This window comes from Hordeum vulgare, chromosome 2H (genome assembly GCF_904849725.1).
Source record: "Hordeum vulgare subsp. vulgare chromosome 2H, MorexV3_pseudomolecules_assembly, whole genome shotgun sequence".
In the NCBI taxonomy this organism is placed as follows: Eukaryota; Viridiplantae; Streptophyta; class Magnoliopsida; order Poales; family Poaceae; genus Hordeum; species Hordeum vulgare.
The window spans coordinates 177,457,173-177,476,795 of record NC_058519.1 but is presented as its reverse complement, the minus strand read 5'-3'; the positions used below and the strand labels follow the sequence as shown (position 1 = coordinate 177,476,795).

The 19,623-nt window shown below is 44.4% G+C and overlaps 2 pseudogenes; one reads left to right on the top strand and one right to left on the bottom strand.

Moving 5' to 3' along the window:
• Window positions 1-11,613: 11,613 nt before the first annotated feature.
• On the bottom strand, window positions 11,614-12,027 carry LOC123429875 (annotated as a pseudogene).
• LOC123426048 lies at window positions 12,026-12,830 on the top strand (annotated as a pseudogene).
• Window positions 12,831-19,623: the final 6,793 nt, after the last annotated feature.

The following is a 19,623-nucleotide window of genomic DNA, read 5'->3' as shown; positions in this document are numbered from 1 at the left end:
AAGAGAGGTCGACCTCAATTTGCTTCACAATAAGCTCACTAAACGCCATGAGAAAAAGAGAGGAGCGCAGATCCGACGGGACATCATCACAGATAACCCCAAACATCCACTAGTAGAAAACAGGGCATTGAGCCAACCACATTGGACCCAGATTGGATATAAACCGGTTCTAAAGGGTCTGTCCGCTGGGCCCCCTCCCTGCAGCAAATGGCCGCAAGGCCTTTAGAACCGGTTTGTAACACAAACCGGTCCTAAAGGTTTTTGGACCGTTTGCTGCAGGGAGGGGAGCCCAGTGGACAGACCCTTTAGAACCGGTTTGTATCACAAACCGGTGCTAAAGGTTTTCTCATTTTTGCAGCAACTGCGGGGCCCCGCTGTCAGACCCTTTAGCACCGGTTTTTAACACAAACCGGTCCTAAAGCCCTCCTCCCCTTCCTCCCCGAGCACCCCTATATTCCACCCCGAGCTCAGCTCCATTTTTTCCAGCTCGAGCTCAACTCCATTTTTGCTCTCTCCTTCCTCTTGGGAGCTCTAATCCATCCCCATTTTTCTCCACCATTTGTCAAGATTGTTGGCACCCATCGGTCCTACGGTTAGCATCAACATTACCTCTTCCGACATTGCAAGTTTTGCTCGTTTTCTTGCTCATTTCATTTTTGTTGTGCTAGCTAGGTGTTTGATGAAATGCCTAAGCTAGAGAGAGTTCATCATTTGTTATGTATACATATGCAATTTGAGCTCAAATTTAATTATGATTTGTGGTTTTTTTTAGTGTCGCGCGCGTTGTCCCCTTCCTCACCGCCGTCGATCGCCCCGTCACCGACACAACCTTGGTGAGCCTATTGTTTTTATTTACCAAAACAAATTTTGATTTGTATGATTTAAATATTTACTTGTATATAATTTTCTTATTGTGTAAGATTTTTTTTATATGTATAGCGCCATGGTTTTGATATCCGTCCCTGTTGGCCCTCGTCCAGTCTATGATTCGGATGTGGTATATTATCTTTTATAACTACATATTTTCATTTCCTGATTATATATATGACAATTAATTACGCCGACCAACTTGACGTAGATATTTTTATCTAGGAGGTAGTGGAACCGGAAATGCCAATCGACCCTATTGTTGAGAAGTTACACTTACTTGAACAACAAAATGTTGGCCTGAAAGAAAGATTGAAAAAAACTAAAGAAAGGTTGGAAAAAACTGAAAGAGAGAAGATGACCTTAGAAAAGGTTCTTGCCGGTGTCGTCGATGGTCACAAGAGCAAGATGGACGCAATGCGCCTGAAGATTAGAAAGATTAGAAAATATGCAATTAGTAAAGAGGCTTGGTATCATTATGCCGTCGGGTCAATTGTTACCTTTGTTGCGATTTTGATCGCATTTGTTGTCGTTTTTAAATGCATTAACTAGAGAGAGTTTTTATGGTTGGTTTCAGTGTGTATTTTGATGAGAACTATATATGTATGGTCACTACGCTACTTTGGTTTTAACGTGTGATGAACTTTTTGTATTAATTAATTAATTTAGTCATGATGATTTAGCATAATGGTTTTTGATAAATTTATATAATGCAAATGAACCGGCAATGGATGTACAGTGATCGACGTCATCCCGAATTCCTTAATGGCATGCATAGTTTTCTCAATGTGGTTGAGAAAAACAGGCAAAATGGATTTATTTTTTGTCCATGTAAAAAATGCCAGAATAAGAGGAATTTCCCTAACTCAAGAACCATACACACCCACCTGTTGCAAGAAGGCTTCATGCCCAGTTATTTTTGTTGGACCAAGAACGGAGAAAGAGGGGTTGTAATGGAAGACAATGAAGAAGATGAGGATAATGATAACTATCCTATGTCCGGTGAACACGGTGATACTGAAATGGGGGAAGACGAGCCTGAACTTGAGGACATTGTTGATGAGTCTGATGATGATCTTCGTCAGGTCATTCGTGAAGAATAGATAAACTGCGCAAGTGAAAACGAGAGGTTGAAGTTGGAGCGCATGTTAGAAGATCACAAAAAATTGTTGTAACCAAATTGCGAAGATGGCCAGAAAAAGCTGGGCACCACCGTGGAATTGCTGCAATGGAAGGCAGAGAATGGAATATCTGACAAGGGATTTGAAAAGCTGCTGAAAATAATGAAGAAGATGCTTCCAAGAGATAACGTGCTGCCCTGCAGTACGTACGAAGCAAAGAAGGTTGTCTGCCCTCTAGGATTGGAAGTGCATAACATAGATGCATGCATCAATGACTGCATCCTCTACCGCGGTCAGCACAAGAATTTAAATGCCTGCCGGTATGCGGTGCATTTCGGTATAAGATCAGGCGAGATGACCCTGGTGATGTTGAGGGCGACGATCGCCCCAGGAAGAGGGTTCCTGCCAAGGTGATGTGGCATGCTCCTATAATACCACGGTTGAAACGTTTGTTCCGAAACAAAGAGCATGCCAAGTTGCTGCGATGGCACAAAGAAGACCGTAAGGAAGACGATATGCTGAGACAACCCGCTGATGGGTCGCAGTGGAGAAACATCGACGATAAGTACGAGGACTTTGCACGTGACCCAAGAAACTTAAGGTTTGGTCTAAGTACAGATGGCCTGAATCCGTTTGGGGAGCAGAGTAGCAGTCATAGCACCTGGCCCGTGACTCTATGTATCTATAACCTTCCTCCTTGGTTATGCATGAAGCGTAAGTTCATTATGATGCCAGTGCTTATCCCAGGCCCGTCGCAACCCGGCAACAACATTGATGTGTACCTGAGGCCATTGGTTGATGAACTTTTAGAGTTGTGGGCTGACGAAGGTGTACGTGTGTGGGACGAGTACAAACAGGAGGAATTTGACCTACGAGGGTTGCTGTTTGTAACCATCAATGATTGCCCGCTCTTAGTAACATCTCAGGACAGTCAAACAAGGGATACAACGCATGCACACACTGTTTAGGCGAGACTGAAAGTATACATATAGGCAAGAATGTGTACCCGGGGCATCGTCGATTTCTTCCAGACAGGCATCCCGTAAGAAAGAAAGGAAAGCATTTCAAAGGCGAGGCAGATACACGGAGGAAGCCAACCCTCCCTAAAGGTACTGATATATATGACACGGTCAAAGATATAAAAGTAATCTTTGGTAAGGGTCCTGGCACACAATCTGTTCCGAATGACGCCGACAACCACGTAGCCATGTGGAAGAAGAAATCTATATTCTGGGAACTACCCTATTGGAAATTCTTAGAGGTTCGCTCTGCGATCGACGTGATGCACGTGACGAAAAATATTTGCGTGAACCTGCTAAACTTATTGGGCGTGCATGGGAAGACGTCTCATTAATGACAACATTGTTGAAGATGAGCTATACTTGTTGGCCAAGCAACCATCTTCGACTGCATTGACCTTTAAAGGGTACGAGATAAATGGTAACACATTTTACACGGCAGACCAAGATAAAAAGAGCACCAACCAAAACAGTGGCATCCGGTTTGATGCAAAAGACGACAACGGGCAAAGGGTCACATACTATGGTTACATAGAGCAGATATGGGAACTTGACTACGGACCTTCCTTTAAGGTCCCTTTGTTCTGGTGCAAATGGTTCAACCTGTCAGGCGTGAAGGTAGACCCGAAGTACGGAATGACAACAGTGGATCAGAAGAATCTTGGGTACGGCAATGATCAATTCGTCCTAGCCAATGATGTGGCTTAGGTTTTCTATGTGAAGGACATGTCTAGCAGACCGAGAAAAAGAAAAGATAAGGAAGCGAATACATCAGACGATGAGCCAAGGCGCCACATAGTTCTTTTAGGGAAAAGAAACATCGTGGGAGTCGAGGACAAGACAGACATGTCAGAAGATTACAATAAATTTGATGAAATTCCTCCCTTCAAAGTCAAAGATGATCCAAGCATCCCGTTAAATGATGAAGATACTCCATGGTTACGGCGCAATCACAAGAAAGGCAAGAAAAAAAATAGATAGGGGGTGTTGTTGGTGATGTGTAATAATGTATTAAACCTTTTATGTAATTGTGTTGACCATTTTGATAAATATAAAAAATTTGACCAGTTTCCACTAAATTTGACCATTTTGATAAATACCATTTTTATTTTTTAAGTGTTAAAATGACATTTAGACAATTTGTAAACAAAATATCAGAAAATATAAATATGTTGTTATAATATTTGATTTTACAAAAGCTTTTTGAGTCTACTTTGATTTTATAAATAAATGTAAAAGAAAACAGAAAAGGGAAACAAAAAAGAAAAATAAAAGAAGAAACAGGAAAAAGAAAAAGGAAACAAAAAGAAAAAGAAAACAGAAAACAGAAAAAAGGAAAAAAGAAAAAGGAAAAAAACCTTTAGGACCAGTTTTTAACAACAACCGGTCCTAAAGGTGGGTTCGCTCGGGCGCCCAATTTTTGGACCTTTAGTACCGGTTTGTGTCAACACCAACCGGTGCTAAAGGCTTGTACTTTTCTTTTTTGTTTCCCGGTGCCGCCGTCTTCTCTCCTTCCCGCACGTCTTCTCTCCTTCTCTCCTCGCCGAGTCGACCCTCGCCGCGCGCCGCATCCTCGCCGCCCCACACCGTCGCCTCCTCGCCGCCGTCGCCGCCCCACGCCGTCGCCGTCCCACGCCTCCTCGCCGCCCCACGCCGTCCGCCGCCCCACGCCGTCCGCCGCTCCACGCCTCCTCGCCGCCCCACGCCGTCGTCGTCCCACACCTCCTCGCCACCCCACGCTGTCCGCCGCCCCACGCCTCCTTGCCACCCCACGCCGTCCGCCGCCCCGACGCCGTCTGCCTCCGCCGCCCCCACGCCGTCGTCCGCCGCCCCCACGCCTCCACGCCTCCGTCGCCTCCACGCCGCCGTCGCTAAGTTAATCATCGGAAAGTTAGAAATTTTTTGTTAAGTTAATCGGAAAGTTTTACGGAATCGTCGGAGTCGGAATCGTCGGAAAGTTTTGCTAAGTTAATCGGAAAATTATTAGTTAGAATTTTTTTGCTAAGTTAATCGGAAAGTTAGAAATTTTTCGCTAAGTTAATCGGAAAGTTTTACGGAATCGTCGGAGTCGGAATTGTCGGAAAGTTTTGCTAAGTTAATCGGAAAATTATTAGTTAGAAATTTTTTGCTAAGTTAATCGGAAAGTTTTACGGAATCGTCAGAGTCGGAATCGTCGGAAAGTTTTACGGAATCGTCAGAAAGTGAATCGTCGGAATCGTCGGAAAGTGAATCCTCGGAATCGTCGGAATCGTCGGAAAGTTTTACGGAATCGTCGGAAAGTTTGACGGAACCTTCGGAAACTTTCCGATGATTCCGTAAAACTTTCCGACGATTCTGACTCCGACGATTCCGTAAAACTTTTCCGTAAACTTTCCGACGATTACGACTCCGACGATTCCGTAAAAAATTTCCGTAAACTTTCCGGTTCCGTAAAAATTTTCCGTAAATAATTTTGCTAAGTTAAATTCTTGTTACTAGCAGGGTGTTGAGCTATGGATCCCCAAGAACCAGATGATCCGCACGCCGATCAGCTCACAGAAATTGGTGAGGCGGAGAAGGAAAGATACATGTGCCAGATGATTTTTGAAGATGCAACGACCATATATCATGATGACGACGGTGGACATGCGTTTAGCAATCAATTTTTGAACGACTCCGGTGACGGAGCTGAGAATATAGAAGATGTAGTAGATGCAGAAGTGCCCTCCGGAAGAAACTCTGCCAATGTATATCTCAAGTCACTGTTGACGCAACAATTAATTTGTATTGCACTTACTAACGAATCATTATTTTCCTGTTTAGGCGCCTTCCGGAACAGCTAGCGCAAGTACTGAGACAAAGTCGAAATGAGGCCCGGCCGCAACGTTGAAAGATACTGCAAGGTACTCGATCGATAAAGTTGCTGCTGATGGCAAACCACTGGAACCCCCAGAAACTTATCACAAATTTGTAAATCAGTGCGGAGTTGTTGTAAGAGACCTGGTCCCGATCAACTTAATAGAATGGAATAAGCCGAAGACCGGCGCCAACGTTGGAGCTACTTATGTCGATGACAGATTGAAAAGAGTGCTTTGCGACATGGTCTGGCTAAATTTCAGCGTAGCGGAAGATAAGAAGAAGAAAGTCGAGGAGTGGGCTTTGAAGAAGATGGCCACACAATTCCAGAGGTGGAAGAAAGACTTGTGGAAGAAATATAAGGACGAAGATCCAGTTTTCACTGGGCACCTAGTGAAGATAAGAGACGCTTGGCCTGATTTTAAGGTGTACAAGAAATCGGGTGTCTTTACATCCCGATCAGCCACAAATACGGAGAATGCGAAGAAGAAGAAATATCACCATATTTTGGGGTCAGGTGGCTACATGACTGCCCTGCCTAGGTGGCGACGCTATGAAGATGCGCTTCTGAAAAGAAATATCATTCCACAGACATATGACTGGCCCGATAGGTCCAAGTTCTGGTTGTTCGCGCATGGGGCAACGTTGGACGCTGAGAATGGGATGATTGTTGCGGAGGGACCATGGTCGGAAAAAATAACATAAGTCGTATCAGATCTAGAGAAGGCAATAGAAACTGTTCGAAAAGGAACTTTTGTTCCCAATAGAGAGAACGACGAGCTCACGAAGGCACTCGGGAACCCCGAAAAGTGGGGACGAACACGAGGCTTTGGAGCCACTACCCCGTGGAACCAAGGGTTTCTGGCGGACCTTGGCACTTACAGAAGCCGTGGTAGAAGCAAGAGGAAGGCGCTGGAACGGATATCGACATTAGAAGAAAAGGTGGCGTTTCTCTTGAAGAAAGGGGGACACCCTATACCTGACACTGAAGAGGAGGAAGAAGATCCTTCACCTGACGCTGATCAGCAGCAATTAGAAGACGATCCTGTAGCAGATGCCGTCCCATCTCAGCATAGAAGCAGCGTGGGTTCCACGCAGCTGCAGCTAGAAGACGGTCATGCAGTCGAACCGTCGGCGCCTCACTACCCCGTGGATGATATCACGGAGAAGAAAAACTGTGAGATACATATGCCAATGGGGAACATATCCTTCATGGTGGCGTCAGGCTATGCTTTACCGAATCAACCTGGAGCAACCTACCATGGTGGTCAGATTCCAGCATCCCATGCTCGTGTCGGGTTGTCAACAATTACGCCGGGATGCCAGTCAATTGAGCTTGATATTCCTGGAGGTGAAGGCGAGAAGACACTCGGAGAAATGGAGCTTGGTATCATCTTGTGGAAGAAGAAACACATCGTGTTTCCTAACGCGGCGCCAAGGCCACCGACTCCTCCAGGAACAAATGCACCACCTCCAACAATTACTGAATGTTGCACCACATGTAAGCCTATTTTTAATAGTTTTTTCACTTTCGTACAGAGAATGCACGACCTCCAAGTACACCCCCCAACGCACCTCCAAGTACACCCCACAACGAAGATTGGGAGCCCGAGGCCAAGAGTCCATCGCCCATGCACTCCAGTGAGCCGACGGATGCGCCCACTATGGGTACGGCAAAGCGGAAGCTGCAGTTCAGAAGAAACGGGACTCCTCCCAAGAAGAGAGAAAGGAAACCCAAGAAAGTCAAGACTCCCCCGAAGTTACCAGGCCTGATGACTCCGGAGGAACTAGACGAGGCCGTGAATGCCAAAAACAAAGCATGGTTCCAACGGTTTCCCCTGAAGCCCCCTCCAGACATCTGGAAGGAAACTCTGAAGAACATACCAAAGTGGAAAATTGAGCGTACCATCGACAACTTATATTATCCTGAACCGCCGCCACCGCCGCCCCTTTCAGACTATGAACGGTACATTGAAAAGATGCACACCGCACAGATGAAGCAGGCGGAGCAGACGAAATGGGGGAAACAAGTTCCCCAGCTCGGACAACAAGAAGCACAGTCAATTGCCCCGCTCAAGGTGTTATCTGACCAGGCTTCAGTGTCCGGTCCACGCATGGGCGATGTAGGTTACGCTATTGCTGATGTGGTATATAAATATAAGCCCGAGCACCCTCTGGTCGAAAATCCTAGTGCTCTAACAACCCAACTATGGAATTTATATGTTTGGTACTTGGAGGCCGCAAGGCAAAAGAGAGACTGTATCATGGCGGCAGTTCAGGATCAACACTACTTCGGAGAGTACGGTGTGGAGGTTGGGTTCGATGATTTTTTCCAGATGTACAATCAACGTGCCCTCGACAAAGCTATCGTCAGCTGCTACTGTTTTTAAGTGATTTATCTGTCTAATTTAATTATTTAGTTAAGCTCGCGTTCATTGCCCGTATAATTATCACTCACGAGACATTCTTTTTGTACGCTACTATGCAGAATGAAGATTCGTGAATGCAGGCTGGCAGGAATATGGGACTTTGGGTTCATTGACCCGTATTCGTTTCATCAAGAGACAATAGAAAAGTTCAACAAGGATACACCGGATGATTTGCTAAGGTTTTTGAAGCGACAAAGTACCAAAAAAGAAATACTTTGGCCCTACGGATTCAAGTGAGTGTTATTGTCTTGTACACATTCCATTTTGCTTACCTGATGTTAAGTGTAATTGATGAGTATGCATGACTGCGTGTGTACACGTGCGCAGGTCCCACTTCATATTGTTCATCATTAGAATCGATCAAGGACAAGTTGAAGTCTGGGACCCGTTAACCTAGGACGCTGACACATGGAAGAGCGCGCGTCAGATGCTTCAAAGGTATATATATCGGCCTCTTTCGTTCATCCGGCTCTTTTTCGTTCATTTCCTGATATCAAGTAAGTAATAATTAACTCTTGTATTCATTTTTCTTTGTCGGCCAGGGTTTGGCAAATGTTCATCAAGGAAGAACCCGGTACATGGGCAGACAAGCTCCACTTTCAGATTAACAAAGTAAGTAGTACTACGTACCCTGGTTTCAATACCATTACCATTCTTTTGATTATTATTAATTTGACTTAATTATGTTCTCGTATATAGGGCGTCCCGCAACAACCACCGGGCACTGATTATTGTGGATACTACGTTTGCGAGTACATTCAGAGGATTATCAATGAGAAATCCCGTACTTCCACAAATCTAGAGGTACGTAACCGAATCTTCACAACTTTATTTATGTTGCCATCAATTATGTTTAGTTTTGTTCATAACTTAATTGTTTTCATCTACTTCTTTTAAAGCTGCAACGAAAGCGAGCGATGCTCAGACCAATCCAACGTTGCAAGGCAGTTGCAGAGGAATTGGCAGGATTTCTCCTCACGCAAGTCATAGATGAAGGCGGAGAATTTTTCCATGCTATGAACCAATAGCCAGCTCCCTTCTCTATGCAAGTATACACCTATAGGAAATGAACTTCAAATTATGTAATGATAATCGGTCGAGTACTTCGTGTTACATGTATATATGTACTTTTATTTGGTGCATCAACATTTAACCGCAAACACGGAATCGGAAACACTTAACCGCAAACACGGAATCGGTGTTTCCGAATACGTGTTTCCGATTACGTGTTTCCGATTCCGTGTTCGTAAAAAACGGAACATGGACACACGGAATCGGAAACAAGGTATCGGAAATACGGAATCGGAAAGACGTAAACGGAAATACGGAACCGGAAACACGTAAACAGAAACCCTGAAAATACGAAACACGGAAACACCGAAATACGGAATCGGAAACCCTGAAAAGAAAAGAAAAAAGCATTAGGACCGGTTGGTGTTACCAACCGGTTCTAAAGGTCCTCCGCCTGCGCGCACTCTTCGGCGCCCACGTGGAGGCCTTTAGCACCGGTTTGTAAGACACCGGTGCTAAAGGGGGGGGGCCTTTAGTCCCGGATACGTAGCACCGGATGTGTATCCGGGTCCAAAGGCCCTTACCAACCGGTTCTAATACCCCTTTCTCCACTAGTGATCAGACACAGAGCCAACTGAATGATCTCCGCCAGCATCACCCTTGACAGATACCACCACTTGGAGAGGTAAAGTGAAGCTCCAACATGAAGCCATCATTTTCAGACCCTCCTTAGCAAAGCACAACTGTGCAAAGAAAACACCATCTTTGGAACAGAGTATGAACATGTAACTCTAGTTTAGAGTTGGCTTTCCTTAATCTCTCCGACACAAAATTATAAATTGTTTATTTATGTTTATGCTGTATATGCACTAGTGATGTCATCCATGGAGACGCATCGGTAGCAGTGCCGTGAAACAAGCAGTCCAAGCACTAATTGGAGATGGAGGTTCCAGTTTGCAAGAAAATAAGGCAAATGTTCAGAGTGAAGATGTTAAGGTCAGCGCTGGAAGAGTTGATGTGGGAAGGGATGCTCAAGAAAGAGATGAGGAGACCAATAAAATGACCGATGATAGTGTCATAGAGTTTAGAGTGGAATGACACACCGGATACTTGTGGCGATGAACATACCAGTTCGCATGCGCATAATTCGGGCAAGAGCAGTGAGTCTGAATGTGTAAGGGTGTTGTTGGACATAATGTGCATGAAAAACTAACATGATCTAAGAATAGCCAAACCTATTTATATAATAGCTACACTAGATGCAGCAATTTCTCACATGCTTGACAATTAGATTGCAGAATCTCTAACCCCCTAAAAAAATCTTTACTCTCCCAAACATGGTTATGTGGTTCACCACTCAAATGAAGCATTGTGAAATCAGATGTAAGTTCAACACTCAAACTAAGTACACACTTTTCCGACTAGAACAACAGCAGACTGTTTTAAGAAGTCATAGAAGCATACAACAAACATATATAGAGAGAGTTAGTCAAATGCTTTGAACAAATTCAGGCCAACAATTTTCCATTCATATCTGAAATTCATTACAATATGACTTGATAGTCGGTACATTGCAGACTTGCTTAGCTTAAAGCTTCACCCAAACACACACACACAAGAGTTCACTAACCAATGTTACTCGTCAGAAACTGCAACTTTAACTCACCAAGACGCCAATGCCTAAGAATCCAGTTCAGCTAAGATTAATTTTACAGGAAAGACAGCAGAGTCTCCAAACACCAGGCAGCTCACATGATTACATGTGCATCGACAAGTTCAATTCTATTCCTTTTTCCTGCTGCAAGCCGGGGTAGCAAACGGGCGTTTTCATTTTGCAGCGAGTGCGTTTTACGCTCTTTCCCGTGCCATAATTGCAGTACATGAGTTTCCATTTTTGGCTCATCTGCTTTACTTTGATTTATTGATTGAAAATGCCCTTTATTTACTTTAAACCCTTAACTTAGGACCAGGTGTGGATGTAGTGTAACTATGTCATACACATCTTAACATGGTTTTTGCTGCCTAGATGCATGGAGATTCTGCTGAAAATCTTGTAAAATTACTAATGACTGAAAGGGATTGAAAGAACACTAGCAATCTTGGTAATTAAGTGCAGAACCTAAAGAGACAAAGATTAACGAAACTAATGCATGGATGGTTTAGGAATCTAAAAGACTAGCAAAGGCGTAATACCACTGGACTCAAGCAAAGAATTGGTTGCTTCCTTGGTGCTGCAGCAGTGACACGGTTTTTGCTTCGGTAGCTCCCCCCATTCCCCCTTCTTGCAAGCAGAGTTGAAGTGGACTCAAAAGACACCGCAGGAGTTGGCCCTCAAATCCTCGCCATCTTGGGCGCGACGACGATCGGGTTATGGCGCGCGATCTGCTCCTGGCCGGGCCTGCCCTGTAGTCGAAGAAGCAGGTGTGCGCGTCGGCGTGGCGGTGCGCGCCGCAATAGGTGGCCCCGCACCGGCAGACGAATCCAAGCAGTCCCACCTTCTTCTGGCACGCGCTGCATCGCTTCTTCTCGGGCGTCTCCTCCTCGCCTCCAGCTTTCGTACAACGCGATGGTCAGCGACGGGAGGCCGGACATGGCGGCGCCATCGAAGGCCTTGACATCCAGCAGCTGTTGTTCTTTGAAGCACTTGGAGCAGAGATCGTTTGTCCCTGCGCCGGCGAAGAACCCGCAGCCGCTGGCGCACAGGATCGCGCCGCCGGCCTGCTGCTGCTGCTGCCTCGCCTCCATGTTGTCGAGCGAGAGATGGAGCAGGTCTCGCGCGCACGAGACGATCGTGCTCTCCCCGAGACGATTGATTGATCGCGAGATTTCGCTGCGCAGCAAAGGAGGAATTGGTTCGATGATTACACAGGCTTGTTTCGTGGCCTTTTATAGGAGTACTACGGAGCCCATGCCCATCGACCATGATTCAGGACCTCGTCACTTTCGTTCGCTACTCGGACTCGGAATCCGATAAGTGCAAGGAGACGCCGGCGCCAACCAGGCAATCCGGTCCCACCACGGACCGTGTTCTTTTCTCGACGATCCGGTCGGCCGTCGGTGCTCCGGGAGGTGCCCGGGATGCGGCCCCAGATGGTGATCATCTCCCGCGCCGGCACCGCGAGCTGCTGAACCTGAACTTGGACGAGGTGGCGACGGCGGCCACGAAGCTTGGGTTCAACGTGACGGTGGCCGAGGCTGGGGCCGACATGCCGGCGTTCGCGGCGCTGGTGAACGCGGAGGACGTGCTGCTGGCGGTGCACGGCGCCGGGCTGACGAACCAGATCTTCCTACCGACGCAGGCGGTGGTGCTGCAGATCGTGCCGTGGTGGAGCATGGACAGGATGACGACCAACTTCTACGGGCAGCCGGCGCGGGACATGCAGCTCCGGTACGTGGAGTACTACGTCGACGAGCAGGAGACGAGCATGACAATGGCAACTCTGAATCTTCAGATTCAGCCTTTACACTATTGTACTGCATGCAGTGAAAATGTCAATTTTAAATCTCCACATTCAACATTTTTCTACAGCTTAGATTATCTCATATGAAAATTAAAATTCAAAGTAGCATACATACGCTCTGTTTAGAACCACTCAGATTATATAATCCAGTTTTTATAATCTATTATGTCTCCAAACATGACAGATTATGATGTAGATTATAAAAACTAGATGAGCAGATTATTGAAAACTCATAATCTACTCTACCCAGCTAAAATCTGATTATGGATTGCTAATGACCCATTACCCTTGTAAAGTTGAAAATAATTACATTCCTGCCACCGCCACTCTTCTCTTTTTTTGAAAAAAAAACAGAGGACACACAGGTCATTATGCAATGTAAAACCTAGATTATAGTTTATATAATCTGACCTCCAAATATGTCCACCTAGATTATTTTTATAAATCAGATTATATAATTTATTTTCGTAATCCAGATTATCATAATCTATTATGGTTTCAAACAGGGCCATAGTACTGGAAATAACAAAATCAACAAACCAGCGAGCAAGTACTAGCATGTGTAGCAATGTAGCATACATAGTACAGGAAATAATAAGACGAGTATTAAATATCCCCTCTATAAACTAGTATAAGAGCTCTTTATTACTAAAATAAGTATTCTAAATATTTTTATATTAGTTTACGAAGGAAGTAGCAGATGTTGTCGTAACAAGGCTGTACTAGCATGCCTACATTTCATGTTCTTGAGAGCATAATTGTAAGGATTGCAAACGGAGACAAGTTAATACCATACACAATCTTTATCTAATACTAAATCGGCTATTGCTTTTGCCCGTTCATCCATCGTGGCGTTTTTACAAAAAAAACTCCTGTTTTATGGTAATTAAACCCGCAGTCCTTAAGATCAGTGGAAAAAAAGTTTCACCTTTTTATTAAAAAAACCTGGGCAGCTTCGCTCCGACGCATTCCGGCGCTCCTCCTCCCGCTCCTCTCACCCCTCCTCCTCCTCCCCTCGCCGCGCGGATCCGTCGGCCACCCCTCCTCCTCCTCCCCTCGCCGCGCGGATCCGTCGGCGGCGGGTCTCTGGCGCACGGGTCTGAGCATAATTGCAAGGATGGTAAATAGAGACAAGTTAGTAGCATACACAACTTATATTCAGAGGGCAATTCGGAACTGTAAAAGAAACCATATTTAACTCAAATGCTCCCCAAATTTACCCAAAGCTTGCTACAATTGAACAATTGATTAGCAATATTATGTAGTGCACACATACCTCACTTAATAGTAGTGACCTTGATTAGGAGTATTGGCACGTTTATCATTAACTTTTTTTCCATTCTCCCAAGGATGGACAAAACCCATAATGTGTGTCCTTATGCACCAAAGCACAAAAGGATCTTCGAAATGGGAGCCCTTGTGATATACAGCTTGAGGAGAGCTTCTATGGGTCCCCCCACGTGTCGTCCCCGCAGGCGACCGAGGGCAAGCCCTAGAGTCGCCCCCTCCACCCCCTTCGGGACTCCCCCCTCGCCCGCTGCGAGGCAAAGCCCGGACGGCGTAGCGATCGGGGGGGGGGGGGTGATTCCTTGTTTCCCCTCAGCGTGGCGCTCTGCTAGCGTGGGGTAGTAGGTTTGTTAGATAAAAACGAGATCAACAAGACACGAGAGACACGAATTTTTACGTGGAAAACCTTGCGGGAGAAAAGCACGGACGCACGAAGGCGCAATCACTATGAGGGTGGAGTATTACAAGCACGAGATGACTGGCTGTCTTTAGGTGCGACTACATGGAGTATATATGAGGGGCAATACATGAGAGTCCTTGGAGGACAAGTAAACGAGTTGTACTCGTACGCGTCGGTACCAACGCCAAGGCCCACACCGTTTGTACTACGTCTAGTCCAATACGGTAGAATTTGGATCACAATTTAACAATCTCCACCTTGAGCCAAATTCCCTCGAGTAGTCGAAGAAAGTGAATAACTCCACCCAAATCAGCATATGCGTCAAAAGTCCATAGGACTAGTGAGAAATACCAACTAAGCCTGAGCAAAGCTCAAACTTATTGGTAGGAACTGGCTTTGTCATCATATCAGCAGGATTATCATGAGTACTTATCTTGCATACCTTCAAATCACCTTTAGCAACAACATCTTGAACATAGTGAAATCTGACATCAATGTGTTTTGTTCTCTCATGATATATTGGATTCTTTGTAAGGTATATAACACCTTGACTGTCAGAAAATATGGTAGGGCAAGATGAATCTCCACAAAGCTTAGTGTACAAACCTCTCAACCAGATAGCTTCTTTGCATGCATCAGAAATAGCCATATACTCGGCATCGGTAGTGGAACAAGCCATAATAGACTGCAAAGTTGCTCTCCAACTCACAGCAAGACCACCGATGGTGAAAACATAAACTGTGAGTGATCTTCTCTTATCCAAATCACCAGGAAAATCAGAATCAACAAAACCAACAAGTCCATCTCAAGTTTTCCCAAACTTTAAATAAGCATTAGAAGTACCTCACAAGTATATGAAAATCCACTGAACTGCTTTCCAATGCTCTTTTCTAGGATTAGCCATGTATCTACTAACAACACTCAATGCATAAGATAAATCCGGACGAGAACAAACCATGGCATACATAAGTGAACCAACTGCACTCGAATAGGAAACTCTAGACATGTACTCAATATCTGCATCTGACTCAGGACATAAGGCTGGTGCTAATTTGAAGTGTGCAGCTAACGGAGTACTTACTAGCTTGACATTATGTGTTGGGAACATTGCATGGAAAACAAAAAATTTCCTACGCACACGAAGACCTATCATGGTGATGTTCATCTACGAGAGGGAGATCAGATCCACATACCCTTGTAGATCTCTAAGCGGGAAGCGTTAAGAAACGCGGTTGATGTAGTGGAACAGCTTCGTGATTGAAATCACCGCCGTCCCACGAACCGTCCCGATCTAGTACCGAACGGACGGCACCTCCGCGTTTAGCACACGTACAGCTCGATGACGATCTCCGTCTTTTTGATCCAGCAAGAGAGACGAGGAAGTAGATGAGTTCTCCAGCAGCGTGACGGCGCGCCGGTGTTGGTGATGATCTATTCCTGCAGGGCTCCGCCCGAGCTCCGCAGAAATCTAATCTAGAGTAAGAACTACGTGGTATAGGTTTGATTTGCACGTGGCAAAGTTGTGTCTCAAAAGCCCTAAAACCACCAATATATATAGGAGGAGGGGAGGGGCTAGCCTTGGGGCTCAAGGGAGCCTCAAGGGCGCCGGCCGAAGGGGAGGAGGTGGACTCCCACCCCAATTCGGGTTGGGGGAAGGAGTCCACTCCTTCCCACCTCCCTCTTTCCTTTTTTTTCTTTCCTTTGGTTTTTTCTCCTTGTGGCGCCATAGCCCACTTGGGCTGGCCTCACCAGCCCACTAAGGGCTGGTGCGCCACCCTAGTGCTATTGGGCTCACTCCCAGGCGGGTGGGCCCGTCTTGGTGAATATCCGGAAACCATTCGTCACTCCCGGTACACTGTCGGTAATGCCCAAAATCTTTCCGCTGACTAAATGAAACCATCCTATATATCAATCTTCGTTTTCGGACCATTTCGGAAACCCTCGTGACGTCCGTGATCTCATCCGGGACGCTAAACAACCTTCGGTCACCAACACATATAACTCAACTATACTAAAACGTCACGGAACCTTAAGTGTGTAGACCGTGCGGGTTCGAGAACTATGCAGACATGACCTGAGACACTCCTCGGACAATATCCAATAGCGGGACATGGATGTACATATTGGATCCTACATATTCTACGAAGATCTTATCGGTTGAACCTCTGTGCCAAGGATTCATATAATCCTGTATAACATTCCCTTTGTCCTTCGATATGTTACTTGCCCGAGATTCGATCGTCGGTATCTCTATACCTATTTCAATCTCGTTACCGGCAAGTCTCTTTACTCATTCCATAATAGAAGATCCCATGACTTACACTTGAGTCACATTGCTTGCAAGGCTTGTATGTGATGTTGTATTACCGAGTGGGCCCCGAGATACCTCTCCGTCACACGGAGTGACAAATCCCAGTCTTGATCCATGCTAACTCAACGGACACCTTCAGAGATACTTGTAGAGCACCTTTATAGTCACCCAGTAACGTTGTGACGTTTGATACACACAAGGTATTCCTCCGATGTCAGTGAGTTACACGATCTCATGGTCATAGGAAATAATACTTGACACGCAGAAAACAATAACAACAAAATGACACGACCACATGCTACGTTTATAATTTAGGTCTTGTCCATCACATGATTCTCCTAATGATGTGATCCAGTTATCAAGTGACAACACTTGCATATGGTCAGAAAACCTTAACCACCCTTGATCAACTGGCTAGCCAACTAGAGGCTTACTAGGGACATTGTTTTGTCTATGCATCCACACATGTATCTATGCTTTCATTCAATACAATTATAGCATGGATAATAAATGATTATTTTGAAACAGGAAATATAATGATAACTATTTTATCATTGCCTCTAGGGCATATATCCAACATTATGCATATTAAAATGACGAAGAACTTTATCAATATATCCCTTCTGATTTAGATATAATTTTCCAGACGGTTTATCTCTGGATATTTCCATGCCAAGTATTTTATTTGCTGCACCCAAATCCTTGGTCTCAAATTCATTACTCAATTGCTTCTTTAGTTCATTAATCTCTAACATTCTCTTTGCAGAAATTAACATATCATCAACATAAAGGACCAAATAAATAGCTGAACCATAGACAGTTTTCAAATAAACACAACTATCATAACTAGACAGATTGAATCCTTGAGAGAGTATAAAGGTGTCAAATCTCTTGTAACACTGTCGAGGGGATTGCTGCAATCCATAAAGAGATTTCTTTAACTTATAGACAAGCTTTTCTTTCCCAGGAATAACAAAACCTTCAGGTTGTTCCATATAAATATCCTCTTCTAACTCTCAATGTAATAATGCAGTTTTAACATCCAATTGTTCAAGCTCAAAATCATTCATGGCAACAATACTAAGTAAAGTGCGAATAGAGCTATGCTTCACAACAGGAGAAAAGACTTCGTTATAGTCAATACCTCGAATTTGGCTATAACCTTTAACAACCTACCATGCTTTATATCTTGTCTCATCATTAGGAGAAAACACCTTCCTTTATTTTGAAAACCCACTTGCAACGAATAGGTTTCTTCTCTCTAGGTTATCTTATCAAATCCCAAGTGCCATTATTTTGAAGTGATTCCATCTCATCATGCATAGCAGTCATCCACTTATTACTATCACCAGAAACAATAGCCTCGGAATATGAAGAAGGCTTAGCATTACCTTCAATTTCTCCTGCAACAGATAAAGCAAAAGAAACAATATTGCACTCCTCAATTAACATTTTAGGTGCATTAATACCCTGCCTAACTCTGTCAAGTGCGAGATTCCAAACGGGTGGAACAATAGGCTGGTTTGGAGAGACATGCTCATCATTAAAGACGGGTTCATCATGTGCATCAACATTTTCCTTATCAGAAGTATCACCTGAATCGATAACATGCTCCACCTGAACAGTAGGCTCCTGAACAATAGATTGTTGTTCACTCTCAAGAGGAACATTAGTAGATGGAACATCATGTAACAGAGCAGATTCATTAAATATAATGTTTCTGCTAATAACAATCTTTTGTGTTTCAGGATTCCACAATTTAAAACCTTTAACACCAGATTTATAACCAAGAAAGATGCACTTAACAGCCCTAGGCTCCAATTTTCCATTATCAACATGAGCATAAGCAATGCAACCAAAAACTTTCAACTGTGAATAATCAGCAGGTGAACGAGACCATACCTCAATTGTTGTTTTCTTATTAAGAGCAATAGATGGTGAACGGTTCATGAGATAACAAGCAGTGGAAGCTGCCTCAGCCCAAAAACGCCTATGCAAACCTGCATTGGACAACATGCAACGGGCTCTCGAAATAAAGGTCCCGTTCATATGCTCAGCAACACCATTTTGTTGAGGAGTATAAGGAACGGTGTGGTGTCTGACAATGCCTTCAGACTTGCAATAATTCCCAAATTGCTTAGAACAGAATTCCATACCATTATCAGTGCGAAGTATTTTTTACCTTCTTTTCAGTTTGTCTCTCAATCATAATCTTCCACTCCTTAAAAGCTGAGAAAGCTTGCCATTTATGTTTCAAGAAATAAGGACAAACCTTTCTCGAATAATCATCAATAATAGTCAACATGTAACTAGCACCACCTAGTGACTTTTTGCAAGATGGTCCCCATAAATCAAAATGCACATAATCAAGAATACCTTCAGTTCTATGAGTCGAAGTGTTGAACTTCACCCTCTTGTGCTTGCCGAAGATACAATGCTCACAAAATTTCAATTTAATAGTTTGATATCCTTTAAGAAGACCTCTCTTATTTAACTCTGCCAAACCAAGTTCACTCATATGTCCAAGACGCATATGCCAAAGGTTAGAAGCATCACAATCAGAATTCTTTGAAATAACCGGAGTAGCGTTACCTGAAACGGTAGAACCTCAAAGGTGATAAAGACCATTGGTCGAACTTAAGTCACCTTTCATCACAATGAGAGAACCTTTGGTGACCTTCAAAACGCTATATCCACCTGAATACTTGTACCCCTTTGCATCAATGGCACTCACAGAGATAAGATTCTCTTCATCTTCAGAATATACCGAACATGTGTCAAAGTTCTGATTGTGCCATCAAACATCTTGATTCGAATGGAACCTATGCCTTCAATCTTGCATGGTGAATTGTGAAAACCCAAAACGGAACCACCGGCAGTAG